Source organism: Notamacropus eugenii, chromosome 4 (assembly GCF_028372415.1).
Source record: "Notamacropus eugenii isolate mMacEug1 chromosome 4, mMacEug1.pri_v2, whole genome shotgun sequence".
NCBI classification, from domain to species: Eukaryota; Metazoa; Chordata; class Mammalia; order Diprotodontia; family Macropodidae; genus Notamacropus; species Notamacropus eugenii.
Window position 1 is genome coordinate 147,117,891 of NC_092875.1, and position 14,583 is coordinate 147,132,473.

Below are 14,583 nucleotides of genomic sequence, written 5' to 3' on the forward strand. Positions count from 1 at the left end.
CATAGAAGAAATTGTTGACAGAAAAGAAAATTTGCCATCCATGGTGGCAAGTCACATCAAACAAAGAAAAGAACAATTGATTATGAATGAAAATACATAGAAGTGAAAGACAATCTGGATGAAAGGAAGCAAAAAGCAATAATGTTAAAAGAAACATGATCTCTCTACAAGAAAAATATATTGCTCTCAAAAATAAAATGCATAGAGACAACTTAAGGATTTTAGATATCTCAGAAAAATACAAGTCAAAAGATTAGAACACCATAATTCAACACACAATAGAGGAAAATTTCCCAGAAAGTCTGAACATAGAAAACAAAGTTCCAAACAAAAGAATCTTCCACGTTGCCTCCAGAAAGAAAAAAAAAATCCTGTGCTGCAGATTCCAAGTCATTGGAATTATTACATCATAACAATTCTACTTACAAATAATAAATTCTTTAAGTTATCAGGAGAAAGACCTTCAATTGTAAAGGAAAGGAAATCTGAGTAACATAAAGCTTTTCTGCTCTCACCAGAAACCACAGATAGGAATGGAATAATGTATTCCGAAGAGTGCACAGCTCAAGAGGTAATGCCTGTGACAAGTCCTACAGCCCTAACCTATCAATGAAAATAAGTTCAATAAAAGAGATGCATTTGAAGTATTCCTACATATACACCAATAAAAACAGGAAAAGCAGATTATTTGTTTTGCAGATACCTCAGTCAATACAAGAAATGTAAACAAATGCAACAAACAAGGAAGGCACAAATAACAAAAATAAATTACTCCAGGGAGAAAAGGTGGGGGGGGGGGGGGGGAACTAGAGAGTTGCTTTTGAGGTTAAAACATCAACTTAATTTATTCAATATTTTAATTTATAGATGGCCCCTGGGGTGTGGCCAAGTTTCCTTGGTCTGAACAAACCGTTCTTCAGCAATATCACTACAATTTGAAGGACTTCTCATCCTAAGAGACTAATTTAGAGAGATAGGATTGAGTTAAACAATCACCTCATCTTTATATTTGTGATTAGCAAATAAGAAGCATTCTGGTGTCTGATACTTTCTACACCCATTGGTTAATTTTAAGATTGTTAAAATGTGGCCCACTGTTGAATAATGCCGACAGAAGGCCTGCCTGTTCCCTACTAATGCCCTCACTGAGAATGCCCGGGCCATAGAGTTAATGACATGAAAACCTGGTGAATTATGTAGGAAGTAGATGGATTAAGCAGAATCTCTGCGAACCTGGCAGTTTTGCTCTTTATTCTTAAACAGAATTCAGGGAAGCCAAGAAAGAAGCTACAGAGATGATGCCATGCAGTACTGTCAGAGTGTCGATGGGTCAGTCAACAAGTAAACGATAACACTGCAGGATCTGGTTTTGGATCATTTAAACATGGAGCAGAGAAATGGCTAAAAGCTGCTGTTATGTAATTATTCAATGAAGAAATAAAAACAAGTCCATAAGTGACTGTGAGTTTTCTTATATTTTTATCACCGAGGACAAAAAATTAATGACCACATAGTCAACTGTCTGCACTTAGTCCTGAGGGTAAATACAGTCCAATAATAATAACTAGCATCTATATAGCTATTTTTATTTTAATTATTTGCATTAGTTAAATATTTCATTTATTTAAAACAATTAATTGAATATTTAACATATTTTAATATTTAGTACTGTAAAATGTACACACTACTGTGTGCCAAGCATTGGGCTAAGGACTTTATAAATATTATCTCATTTGAGATTCACAACAACCCTGGAAGGCATATGCTATTATTATCCCCATTTTATAGATGAGGAAACTGAACCACATAGAAGTTAAGCAATTTGCCCAAGATCGCACAGCTAGCACAATACTTGAATCCTTTCCAGCTTACATACCATTGCTTGTACTCTGCCTTCCAGTACCCCAGATTACCAGCAACCCACAATGAGGTGTCAGAGTATGATTTTTGTGGAGGCATTATTGGAAAATAATTTTTTAAAAAACTTTAAGTACACAATTTCTATAACCTATGCAAGACATAGATCAGCATATTTTGTGTATATGTATGTATACATATACAAAAGTATATATGTTTGCATGTATATATACAGTAGGTATTCTAGTTGTGTATCTTACCTCAGATGTCCTAACCTTCCATCTATTACAAATGGCTAAAAAGCTCCAGTTATACCACGTCACCATATTTTTCTTATTGAAGGGAAGAAAACTCATACTGTAATCTTAATAGATTCTGAGTTCCTTGTATCCCTAGTGCTTAGCACAATGTCTGGCACAAGACTCTTCATAAATGTTTATTGATTGATTGGAAGGAGAGCTATAGCTATGATTTCATCACAAGGTAGGGAATTCCCAGTAAGGAAATCCCAACAACTGACACCTATTGCTGACATATGTGCAAACCTTTAAAAAGTGGTTCAGATACTTTTTTTCAATTTTATTGATATCTCTTTAAAAATCACTTTCTAAGCCCTTCTATTTGCAATCAGGAAGATATGAGTTCAAATTCCACCACAAATATTTGTTAGTTGTGTAAGTCTGTGCATTTCACTTACACTCTATAGACCTCAGTTTCCTCAGCTAAAAGAAAAAAAAGATAAAATTATATGATCCTATGATTCCTCCTTTGTAACAGAAATATTAGGCAAAACTCATCTGAGAGAGACTGAGTTGGACAGCAGATGCATCATTCTGTACCTATAACAACCAGGAAGAAGGAAGTATGCTTAACCATCTGTTATCTGGGACCAAAATTAGATATTTTGTAACTTCAATAACCTCTCCTCCAGAGATTGTAGATATGGTTACTGTATCTTTAAGAGGCTTTAAAATGTTGAGGCAGTTTATTCCAAAAGGAATGAATCTAGAGCAAAATTAAGGATGTTAAAGATAGGGGCTTAAGAGAAACTGGAGAAGTCAGAGGGAAAAAGGGATAGAGAAACATTCTTTCATGATGGAACTATTCTAACCTTTATCTTTTTGGAAAAGATGAAATGAGTTCTTGAAGAGATATCAATTGGAGCCTGAGTGAACTGAATGGTGGGACTCTTTTCAAAAGTATCACAAAGTCATCTGCAGTTGCATGGATTGGTTTGAGGATACTCTGGATGTGAATCATCTCAAGCTAAAAGCACTGTAAATAAGTACTTATATCCTACTGTTATTATTTGCTGTTATTTAAAATTTCATAGCCAATAACTAAGTTCAAGTTGTAAGGAGCTTTGATATAGACAGATTAGCACCTACTTATATGAAAATTGGTTCCACCTATTTAACAAATATTACTTAAATCATTTATTAAATAATTAATATTTTTTTGGAAAGGGAAAAGACATTAATGTGGGAATTATCTTTTAGTTAGCATCTATGTTTATTCAGACCATCATCAGAGCTAAGATCAGAATTTGTAGAAAAGAAAAAAAAAGGAAAAGAAAGAAACATTTTAAAAAGGATCTGGAGTGCAATTAAAAAGATTGAATTCTGTATTATCTAAGTGACATCAAAAGTAAAGCTTGGAAATGGACAATCGAACTGATATTGACACTTAACTATATAATTTCATTCAGAAATGTGATGAGTATAAATTAATTTCCACACCAAGGAAAGCCTAGAAAAAGAACCTAGAAAGCACTTCCATTTTGCAAGTCAGATATTTGCTAAGGTGCTATTTTTCATACTTACCATGCTGTCCAGTGCTCAGTGCTCTCTTAGGTCATCATTGTTGTCCTGATATCCCTTTCTCTCTTCCCAGTCTTAATACTGTGGTTAACTAGATCAACTTTATACTAAACTCTACTCTCTAATTGCTTGGTCCCCTTCACCTGTCACTGGTGCTTATGCCTTGCAAAACTCCAACTCCTGATTACACCTACTGTCAGCCTTCTCCACTGTAGTACAAGAGCTGCTAAACAGTAGGAGAGGAAGTCATACAACCATGTTATGGTAAAGTTCGCTACAAATTTATGTCATGCAGTCTCAACTAGCTCCTCATTGCCCTAAAAAAACACTCCCCTAATTGACTCAGTATTACTTTCTCAACTGTGGTTGTTACTAAACTTCATTTTTGTTGCTTTAGTCTGTCGAACTCTTTGTGACCCTATTTAGTGTATTCTTGGCAAAGATACTTGGCAAAGATTTTCCATTTCCTTTTCCAACTCATTTTACAGATGAGGAAACTGAGGCAAATCCAGTTACATGGCTTGCCCAGGGTCACATAGTTAGAAGTATTTGAGGCCATATTTGAACTCAGGTTCTTAACCTCATACTTTACTGAAAAAAGTGACTATATTCCATGAGTTCTCTCTTCTCCCCTTTGATTTCCCATTTCCTCCTCCTTTACTGCTGTTTCTGAAAAGGATGTAGACTTCAACTAAGGATAATCTCTATAGTTTGTGTTCTTTGCTTTATTGAGTGGGCTAGTGAGTTCAATTGTTTCTGATTCTTGATTATCTAGTTTATTCCAAGGACATATTTTTTAAAAATTTTAACCAGTACTAGCTTAGATGGCTACTGCTTTGGTAATATAGTTTAAAATCTTGGAATGCTAAACTTTCTTCATTACTATTTTTCCCTCAAATTTCATTTTAAGTTATTTTTAAAATTTTTAAATTTATTTTTAAAATTTAAAATTTAAAATTATTTTCTGTAGTTCTAAAAAATAGCTCCTTGATAGTTGGCATAGCACTAAATTTCTATATTAATTTTACATGGGATCATTTATATTATATTTGTGTTGCAACCTTAAACAATGATAATAACCCTAATATTTGAGTCTCATTTTCATGAAGAGTATTGTCATTGTATTTCTATGTCCTGGGGGCATCTAGCAAATATACTCAGGAAGACTTTAGTTCAAATCCATCTTCAGAGTCTTACTGTAAATTGTGTGATCTCAGGCAAGTCATTTAATCATTGCTTGCCTCAGTTTCCTTAAATGGGGATAATGATAGCACCTACCTCCCTGAATTGTTGTGAAAATCAAATGAAATAAAATAAAATTAAAGCACTTAGCACACTGCCTGGCACAAAGTAAGGACTATTTAGCTGTTTTCACCATCATTATTATTGTATTATTAAATTGTTCATTTCATTACTTCTTATGTAACAATAGTACTCCATGACATTCATGTACCACAATTTGTTTAGCCATTGGGCACTACTTTAGTTTCCATTTTTTGGCTGCCATAAAAAGATCTCATAAATTTTTTTTATATATAGGTCCTTTTGTTCCTTTTTTTATTTCTTTGGGTCTAGCAGTAAAATAACTGAGCCAACAAGAATACAGAGTTTAGTAACTTTTGAGATATGGTTCCAAAACTGCTTTCCAGGATGTCAGAACTATTTTTTTCCTTTTATTTGAGTCTTCTTGTACAAAATGACTAATATGGAAATGTTTTACATAATTACACACATATGATGTATATCTGATTACTTACTGTCTCTAAGAGGAGGGAAGACAGGAATAGAATTTGGAACTCAAAACTTCAAATAAAAATGCTAAAAAATTTTGGATACTCTACCATTTGTCATACATATGCTTAATACTGATATTACTTCATTGTCTATGGTGCCTTTTAGAAAGATTTAGCTTTCTTCCTTATTTTAAATTAGATGCTATATTTGCTTTTGCTTTGTCTGGGATCATGATTGCTCTCCTTGATTTTTTTTATTTCATCTGAAGCATAATAGATTGTTTTCTGATCCAACTTTTTACCTTTACTCTGTGTGTGCTTTTCTACTTCAGATGTATTTCCTGTAAAAAACATATTGTAGGATGCTGGTTTTTAACACACTGTTATCTGCTTCCATTTTATGGGTGAGTTCATCCTATTCACATTCGCAGTTATGATTACTATGTTTTTCTTTTCATCCTATTTCCTCACCACCACCCCTGTTTATCTTTCTGTCTCTGTTTCTGTTTCTGTCTCTGTCTCTCTCTGCTTCTGACCACTGCCTGCCTCAGTCTGCCCCCCTCTTCTGTCAGTCCCACCTTCTTTTATTGTCTCCCTCTCTTACAATCTTTCTATTGGGCAAGATAGATTTCTATACCCCATTGAGTATATATATTACTCCTTCTTTGAGGGAGGAGAGTTAGGTTCAAGTGATGCCCAACCCGTTCCCCATCTTTTCCTCCACTGTAATAAGGTCTTTTGCACCTCTTAATGTGAGATGATTTTCCCTCTTCTCCCAGTGCAATCTTCTTTTTCACCGCTTAATTTTATTTTATATCATCCCATCAAAGTCAACTTATACTTTCACCCTCTCTTTATATATACTCCTTCTAACTGCCCTAATAGTGATAAAGTTCTTAAGGTACAAGAATCATTTTTCTGTGTAGGGATGTAAACAATTTAATATTATTGAAACCTTTATGTTTTCTCTTTCCTATTTACCTTTTCATGCTTCTCTTGAGTTTTGTATTGGAAAATTGCATTTTTTTTGTTCAACTCTGGTCTTTTCATGAGGAATACTTGAAAGTCTTCTAATTTATTGACTTAATTTTTCCCCCAATGGAGTATGCTCAGTTTTGCTGGGTGGATAATTCTTGGTTATAATCCTAGCTCCTTTGCCTGCCAGAATATCATATTCCAAGCCCTCTGATACTTTAATATAGAAGGTGCGGAATCCCATGTAATCCTGACTGTGGCTCTATAATGTTTGTATTATTTTTTTTGGCTGCTTGCCGTATTTTTTCCTTGATGTGGGAGCACTGGAATTTGGCTATAATATTCCTGGAAATTTTCATTTTGGGATCTCTTTCAGGAGGTGATCCATGGATCCTTTCAATTTCTATTTTACACTCTGGTTCTAGGACATCAGGGCAGTTTTCCTTGATAATTTCTTCAAATAATGTCCAGGAACTTTCTTTTATCATGGCTTTCAGGTTGTCTAATAATTCTTAAATTATCTCTCCTGTATCTATTTTCCAGATCCAGTTCTTTTTCCAATGAGAAATTCTATTTTTTCATTCTTTTGATTTTGTTTGATTCTTGATATCTCATGGAGTCAGCTTCCACTTGCTCAATTCTAATTTTTAAGGAATTCAGTTAGCATTTGTACCTCCTTTTCTATTTTGACAATTCTACTTTTTAAAAAGTTTTTTTCCCAATAGATTTCTTTTCCTTCTTTTCCATTCTACCTTTTAAGGAATTGTTTTTTTAGTGAAATTTTGTACATCTTTTCCCATTTTTTGTGCTTCCTTTATCAAGTTGTTGACTCTTTTTTCCTGATTGTCTTGAATCTCTCTCTTTTCTTTTCCCAATTTGTCTTCTGCCTCTTTATTTGATTTTTAAAATCTTTTTAAACTCTTTAGGAGTTCTTTTTGGGCCTGAGACCAATTGACATTTTTCTTTGATGACTTGCATGTAGATATTTTGACATTGTTGAATGTCTGAGTTTGTGTTTTGATCTTCCCCATCACTATGGTGACTTTCTCTGGTCAGTTTTTTTCTTGGTTTTTGCTCATTTTCCCAACCTATTTAGTGAATCTTAAAGTTTAGCTCTGCTCCTAGAATAGATGGAGCACCATCCCAACTTTTGTTCCAGGGGCCAGGGACCTGGGGGCTTGCCTACTGGGGGCCACCAGGCCTGGTTACTTGCCTGCTGCTCTAGGAACTTAGGGGCTAACAGCTGACCTGCTCTGCAACTAGACTGCTGTGCCTGGGCCACAGGGCCTTGATTGCTGATCTGTGCTAGAGATAAGGGCCTCCCAATGGCTTACCAGCACAACATCTGCCCTGGGCTGCATTCCCCTTATACCCAAAAGACACAAACACTTACTGCCAGTCTTCTAAGTTGTCTTGGGCTGGATAATTGTGTCATCCTCTTTTTGCTGGTTCTGTTTTTCCAGAATTTGTTTTGAGACAATATTTTATAATTGTTTGGAAGTGAATTTTGGAGATTTCAAGTGAGTTCCTGTATTATTCTTGGTTTTACCCAACCTTCATGATCAACTTTTGTAAAGCTACTATTGATGCTGAGAAATACATATATTCCTTCATATTCTCATTCAGAAAGTGCTAAAGATATTTCAGCTATAACTTTTCTATCATTCAATCATATCTATAATTTCTTCTTATTAATAAGTTTAATTAATTCTACAAGAAGAAAATTAAAGTATCATACAATCATTGTTACTATCAATGCTTTTTTTTTCCTTTGTAATTTGACTAGCATTCCCTTTAAGAATCTGGAAGATAATCATGTTAGTGTATGTGTATGTGTTTGTGTATCATGTTTTGATTTGTTATATGATTTCTTTCATTTATTTTAGTCTGACTACATAGCATGACTATAGTGAAAATATACTCACTAGGAAAGTATATGTAGAACCTATACAGAATTGTATGCAGTCATGGGGAGGGAGGGGGGTAGTGGGGGGTAGGTGTGGGGGGGATAAAATCTCAATTGTATGGCAGTGATTGTTAAACATTAAAAAATAATAAAAAAAAAAAAAAAGAAAGAAAGAAAGAAAAAAAAAGATATTATTCCAGTAGTGGTAAAGGCAAAAAAATGAAAAAAAAAAAAAAAGAATTTGGAAGATAGGTGTTTTGGAGGGCATATAGTTAATAATGATATTATTTGCCTATGGTATTTTTAACCACAATTTGTTTTACTTATCCCTCCTGATACTATAAGTATCGATTATTGTATAGTCTGAAATCATGATTGCCACTCATTTTTGGGGGGAGTTACCTAAAACATAATAGATTTCATTCCAGCTTCTTATTTTCATTCTGGTCTCTTTGTATATATTAAATGCTATCTTCTTGTTCAGAACATAAGCTTCTTGAGGACAAAGACCATCTTGCTTGTTTTACTGTCCAGTCTATATTGTGCATAATAAATGTTTTATCTATCCATGTAGCAAGTTGTTGGATTTTGTTTTGTTGTCCACTCTTACAGTGTCATTTTTAGGATGTTCATTTATTTATATTGAGATATTTCTTATATTTGTTCTTTTTTCTTCCATTAAATTTTATTTTTAATCTCTCAATTTCTTTTAATTTAGCACATAGTCCCTGTGGTTGAGTTTACTTTTATTGATGATGTCCATTTATTATCTTTGTTTTTGTATTTTTTTGCTCGTTTCTTTGCTAGTCTAGAATAGACAATTGTAATAAAGTCATCACTCCCAATTTTTACACCTTCTTAAATGGAATGTCATTTCTAGTGCCCATTTTCAAGAAATATTAATTTTCATTTTCTGATCTTCTATGATATTCTAAAATCTAGTAGATTATTTATGGATCTGGTTCTCACGCATTCCTTCTTTGTTCTATGACATTCATACAAAATGTGACTTTTGGCACTCCAGCTTTGCTCCTTTGCCTAACTAGCCCAACTCTTGTTTACCTGCAAATCCTTTCCATGTCCTTCTTCCTTGTTTACCTGTGAGCAAAGTATGCAATACTTCTAGTTTCCCTTCTACCAGCAGAGATCAAACTCCTGCTTCCACCTCTGTATCCTTTGCCCCTGTGACTCTTCCCTCTTCTTTCAAAACTCATAGAACCAGGTGCTATAATGAAAATACACACACACATCTTCCTCTTTTTCATTCTTTCTCCTGTCCTCATTAGCCCCAGAAAAGCAGTAGTAGATTTCCTGATTTCCCCTTCCCTCTTCTCACCTAAGAAGATGCAATCTATCCTGTATCTCCCCTACCCACTTCCCAATATTGATTTACTAACAGAGAAATAGAGCTTTAGTGAGTTCAAGAACTATTCACTCAATTATTCTCTCACTTTTTCTTGCCCACTTTAGACCCTTTATTCCTCATTCTTTTGCTGATGACTATTCTTACTTACATCACTTGATGCTTTTCAAACCGTGTGAAAACATTTTTTTAAATTTTTTTTCATTTTTAACACACTTCATATCACATAACACAATTCCAAGTTTTGGTCAGGTGATACTTCCTTTAAAGCATTTACAATATAGACCACAAATGAACTTTTTTTTAACATTATCTAACTGAGACACAAATAATATTTATATGTGCTAACTTCATAAGCTCTTGACCTAATTGTCTCCACACTATTACGAAGAATTAAAGGACCCTAACTTATTGTTGTTGGTCTAAAGTCCAAAGCCTAATAGCTTAATTTTAGACTTAACCTAAGATGTTCCCCTACCAACAATCTATAATTTAATAGATCTGATATTAAGCTTACAGACCTTTTGACTATAGGAAATTGCCACTAAGAGTAGGGACACTGCAGGGAAACAATATCTCCCCAACTTCATGTCAATTACAGGCAGGAGTAGATTGTCAACTTGCATTCAGTCAGGCTTAAAGTCTGCCAAGTGTCAGTGGGGAAAATGAGTCAGGAGAATCCTACCTCAGCCCAGGCTGAACAGTCACTCCCCCACCCTTCCCATGAGATCACCTTTTTCAGTTCATACCAGCATCTCACAGGCTTACTGGCATCATGGAATGGAGGCTCAGATCACCTTTCTTGCTGTCCATTCTTGGAGTTAGACTCAGAAGAACAGTCACTTAATAGTCCCATAGCATCTTAAAATAGCAAGTTCCAATAACCAGGTTTCAGAGATGACTATAATTTCACATTGGCTAAGGAACATCTTTTGAGGCAAGTCTTAAGTGGCTTACATGCCTTTCTATACATGTTTTAGTTTCTGATTAAATAACAATCATAAAATCAAATTTACCATTAAAATCTTAACTTTTCCATCAATGCCAGATTTTACCCGAAGTTACCTGCCTCTAGGAAACTTTGACTAAAATTCTTTTCCCCAAACTAAAGATGTCTCTGATTTAGTCTCAGTAGTTAATTCAGTCAATTGTTTTAACACTAATTGCTTTTACATCACTTTGTAACATGTCCAATTTTTCTCCCCATCTCTCCCTTCCACCCACTCCCTAAGATCTTGCATTCTGATTACCCCTTCCCTCAATGAGCCCTCCCTTCTATCACACCCCACCTTTCCCTTATCCCCATCTTCTCTCTTGTCTTGTAGGGCAAGATAAATTTATACCCCATTACCTGTGTTTCTTATTTCCCAGTTATATGCAATAATAATTCTCAACATTCATTTCTAATACTTTGAATTCCAACTTCTCTCCCTCCCTCCCTCCTTACCCATCCCCACTGAGAAGGCAAGCAATTCAATACAGACTAAATGTTTCATTTTGCAAGACTTCCATAATAATCATGTTATGTAATACTAAGCATATTGCCCTCTGACCTACTCTATACCCCCCTTATTTTTTTATTCCCTCATTTGAACTTGTCCCTTCCCAAATATGTTTATTTCTAGTTATTTCCTTCTCCCATTTGCCCTCCCTGCTATCATTCTCCTCACCCCCACTTGTCACCTCCTCCCCTACTTTCCTATAGTGTAAGATAGATTTTCATACCAAATTTAGGGAGCATGTTATTCCCTCCTTAAGCTGTACGTGGAGAGAATAGCTTCACTTTTCCCCTCTCCCCTTCTCCCTTTTCTCTTCCATTGAACAAGATTTTTCTTATCTCTTTTATGAGTTATAGCCTGCCCCATTCCATTTCTCCCTTTCTCCTCCCGGTATTTTCCTCCCTCACCCCTTAATTTTTATTTTTATTTTTTGTGGATATCACCTCTTCTGATTCAACACAGCCTGTACTCTGTGTCTATATGTGTATGTGTGTGTGTGTGTGCACACAATTCCTCCACCTACCCAAATACTGAGGAAAGTCTCAAGAGTTAGAAATATTTTCTTTCCATGTAGGCATGTAAACAGTTCAGCTTTAGAAAGTCTTTTATGATTTCTCTTTCCTGTTTACCTTTTCATTATTCTCTTGATTCTTGTGTTTGAAAGTCAGCTTTTCTCTTCAGTTCTGGTCTTTTCATCATGAAAGCTTGAAAGTCCTCTATATCATTGAATGACCCTTTATTCCCTTGAAGTATTAGACTTAGTTTTGCTGGGTAGGTGATTCTTGGTTTTAATCCCAGTTCCTTTGACTTCTGGAATATCCTGTTACAAGCCCTTCAATCCCTTAATGTTGAAGCTACCAGATTCTGTTATCCTGATTGTATTTCCACAATACTCAAATTGTTTCTTTCTAGCTGCTTGCAGTATTTTCTCCTTGACCTCGGAATTCTGAAATTTGGCCATAATATTCCTAGGAGTTTCTCTTTTTGGGTCTCTTTCAGGAGGTGATTGGTGAATTCTTTCAATATTTATTTTACCCTCTGGTTCTAAAACATCAGGACAGTTTTCCTTGATAATTTCATCGAAGATAATGTCTAGGCTCTTTTTTTGATCATGGCTTTCAGGAAGTCCCATAATTTTTAAATTGTCTCTGCTGGATCTATTTTCCAGGTCAGTTGTTTTTCCAATGAGATGTTTCACATTTTCTTCTATTTTTTCAAACTTTTGGGTTTGTTTTTTAACTGCTTGGTTTATCTCATAGTCATTCATTTCCCTGAACTCAATTCCCTCTTTCAAAGAACTATTTTGCTCAGTGAGCTTTTGAAACTTCTCCTCCATTTGGCTAATTCTGCTTTTTAAAGCCTCCTTCTCCTCATTGGTTTTCTAGACATCTTTTTCCAATGGAGTTAGCTTCTTTTTAAGGGTGTTATTTTTCTCAGCATTTTTTTAGTTCTCCTTTAGTAAGCTGCTAACTCATTTTTCAAGTTTTTTTATTGCCTGAGCTCAGTTTAAGTTCACTTTGGAGGCCCTGGAGGCAGGGGTCTTAACTTCCTTGTTCTTCCTCATCTGAAAGGATGGGAGGAGATACCTGTTCAACAAGAGAGTAACCTTCTATGTTCTTATTTTTTTCCCCTTTTTGGGGCATTTTCCCAGCCAGTTGTTTGATTTCTGAATCCTTTTTCAAGAGATTTGACTCAGCTGGTTCCTCTGGGCTTTGGGTGGGGGTGAGACAATCACTCAGAGCTGAAGTTTAGGTCAGCTGCTCCCACCACCAGAGACTTTAAGCTGAGCTGCCTGGACAATGGACGCACGTTGCTTCTCCTCTCATCCTCTCCATCTCCATCTCTCCATCACTTAGATACCTTCCACCACTACCTCCTCCTTCACCCTGTGTCACATGAAGAGGTGACCCTATTGCTAAGGGAAACCCTTCTACACGCACATTAGGCCATTCTATCCTGTTCTATAACAGATTTCTCCCTCTATAATTTCTATTATCTGATCTTCAATGTCTATCTACTAGATATTTTCTTACTGTCTACAAACATGATCATGCCTCTCAATCCTTCAAAAATTCTCACTTGATCCATTCCTTCCCACTAGCTATCATACTGTATCTTCTCTCTCTTTTTGGGCCTAAACTACTTGAGAAGGTCATCTACAATCAATAACTATATTTCCTTTCTCTTAAGTCTCTGTAATCTGACTTCTGACCTTATCATTCAATTGAAACTGCTCTCTCCACATGTGGGAAAATTGGAACACTAAAGCATTGTTGGTGGAGTTTTGATCTGATTCAGGAGCTGTGAGCTGATCCAATCATTCTGGAGAGCAATTTGGAACTATGCCCAAAGGGCTAGAAAAATGTGCATACCCTTTGATCCAGCAATACAGCTTCTAGGACTGTATCCCCAAGAGATCATAAAAATGGGCAAGGGTCCCCACATGTACAAAAATATTTATAGCATTTCTTTGTGGTGGCCAAGGACTAGATTGGAAAATTATGTCAAAATTTGGTTGTCTGGAGAAGTTCATCAGTATTGTATGCCAATTTCATGATGGAATGTTTGCCTGGGTTCTGGATATGGACAATGTCCTCATGCCTTCCCAGTCACCAATGAATGGAGTGAAGCAGGGCTGTGTGCTTGCTCCCATGTTTTTTAGCATGATGTTTTCAGCCATATTGACAAATGCTTTCAATGAGGATGAACACAGCATCAAGATCAACTACTGTACTGATGGTAAGTTCTTCAATTTGAAAAGGCTACAAGCCAAGACCAAAGTGGGGGGAGTGTTGGTGCATGATTTTCTGTTTGCAGATGACTGTGCACTCAATGCAGCCTCTGAAGCTGAGATGCAACAAAGTATGCATCAATTCTCTGCTGCCTGTGTTAGTTTTGGCCTAATAATTAACACCAAGAAAACACGTGCTCCATCAGTCACCACCACACCAACCATATGTGGAACCATTGATTACAGCAAATGGAAAAGTTTTGAATGTTGCGGCTAAGTTCACTTACCCTGACAGTGTACTTTTCAGGGAAGTACACATTGCCAACGAGGTTGATGCCTTCATTGTCAGAGCTAGCTCAGTGTTTGGGAAACTCTGAAGAAAACTTTGAGAGAATAGGTATTAAACTGACTACACCAAACTGAAGGTCTACAGAGCCATTGTGCTGACCTCATTGTTGTATGCCTGTGAAACATGGACAGTCTACCAGTGCCATGCCAGGAAACTGAATTGCTTCCATTTGAACTGTCTTAGGAAGATTCTAAGGATCACCTAGCAGGATAACATACCAGACACTGAAGTCCTTGCTCAAGATGAACTGCCAAGCATTCAAACTATGCTTCAGAGAGAGAACTCTGATGGGCTGGTCACGTTGTTCAAATGAAAATGTATGCTTGTCAAAAAGACTATTTTATGGAGAA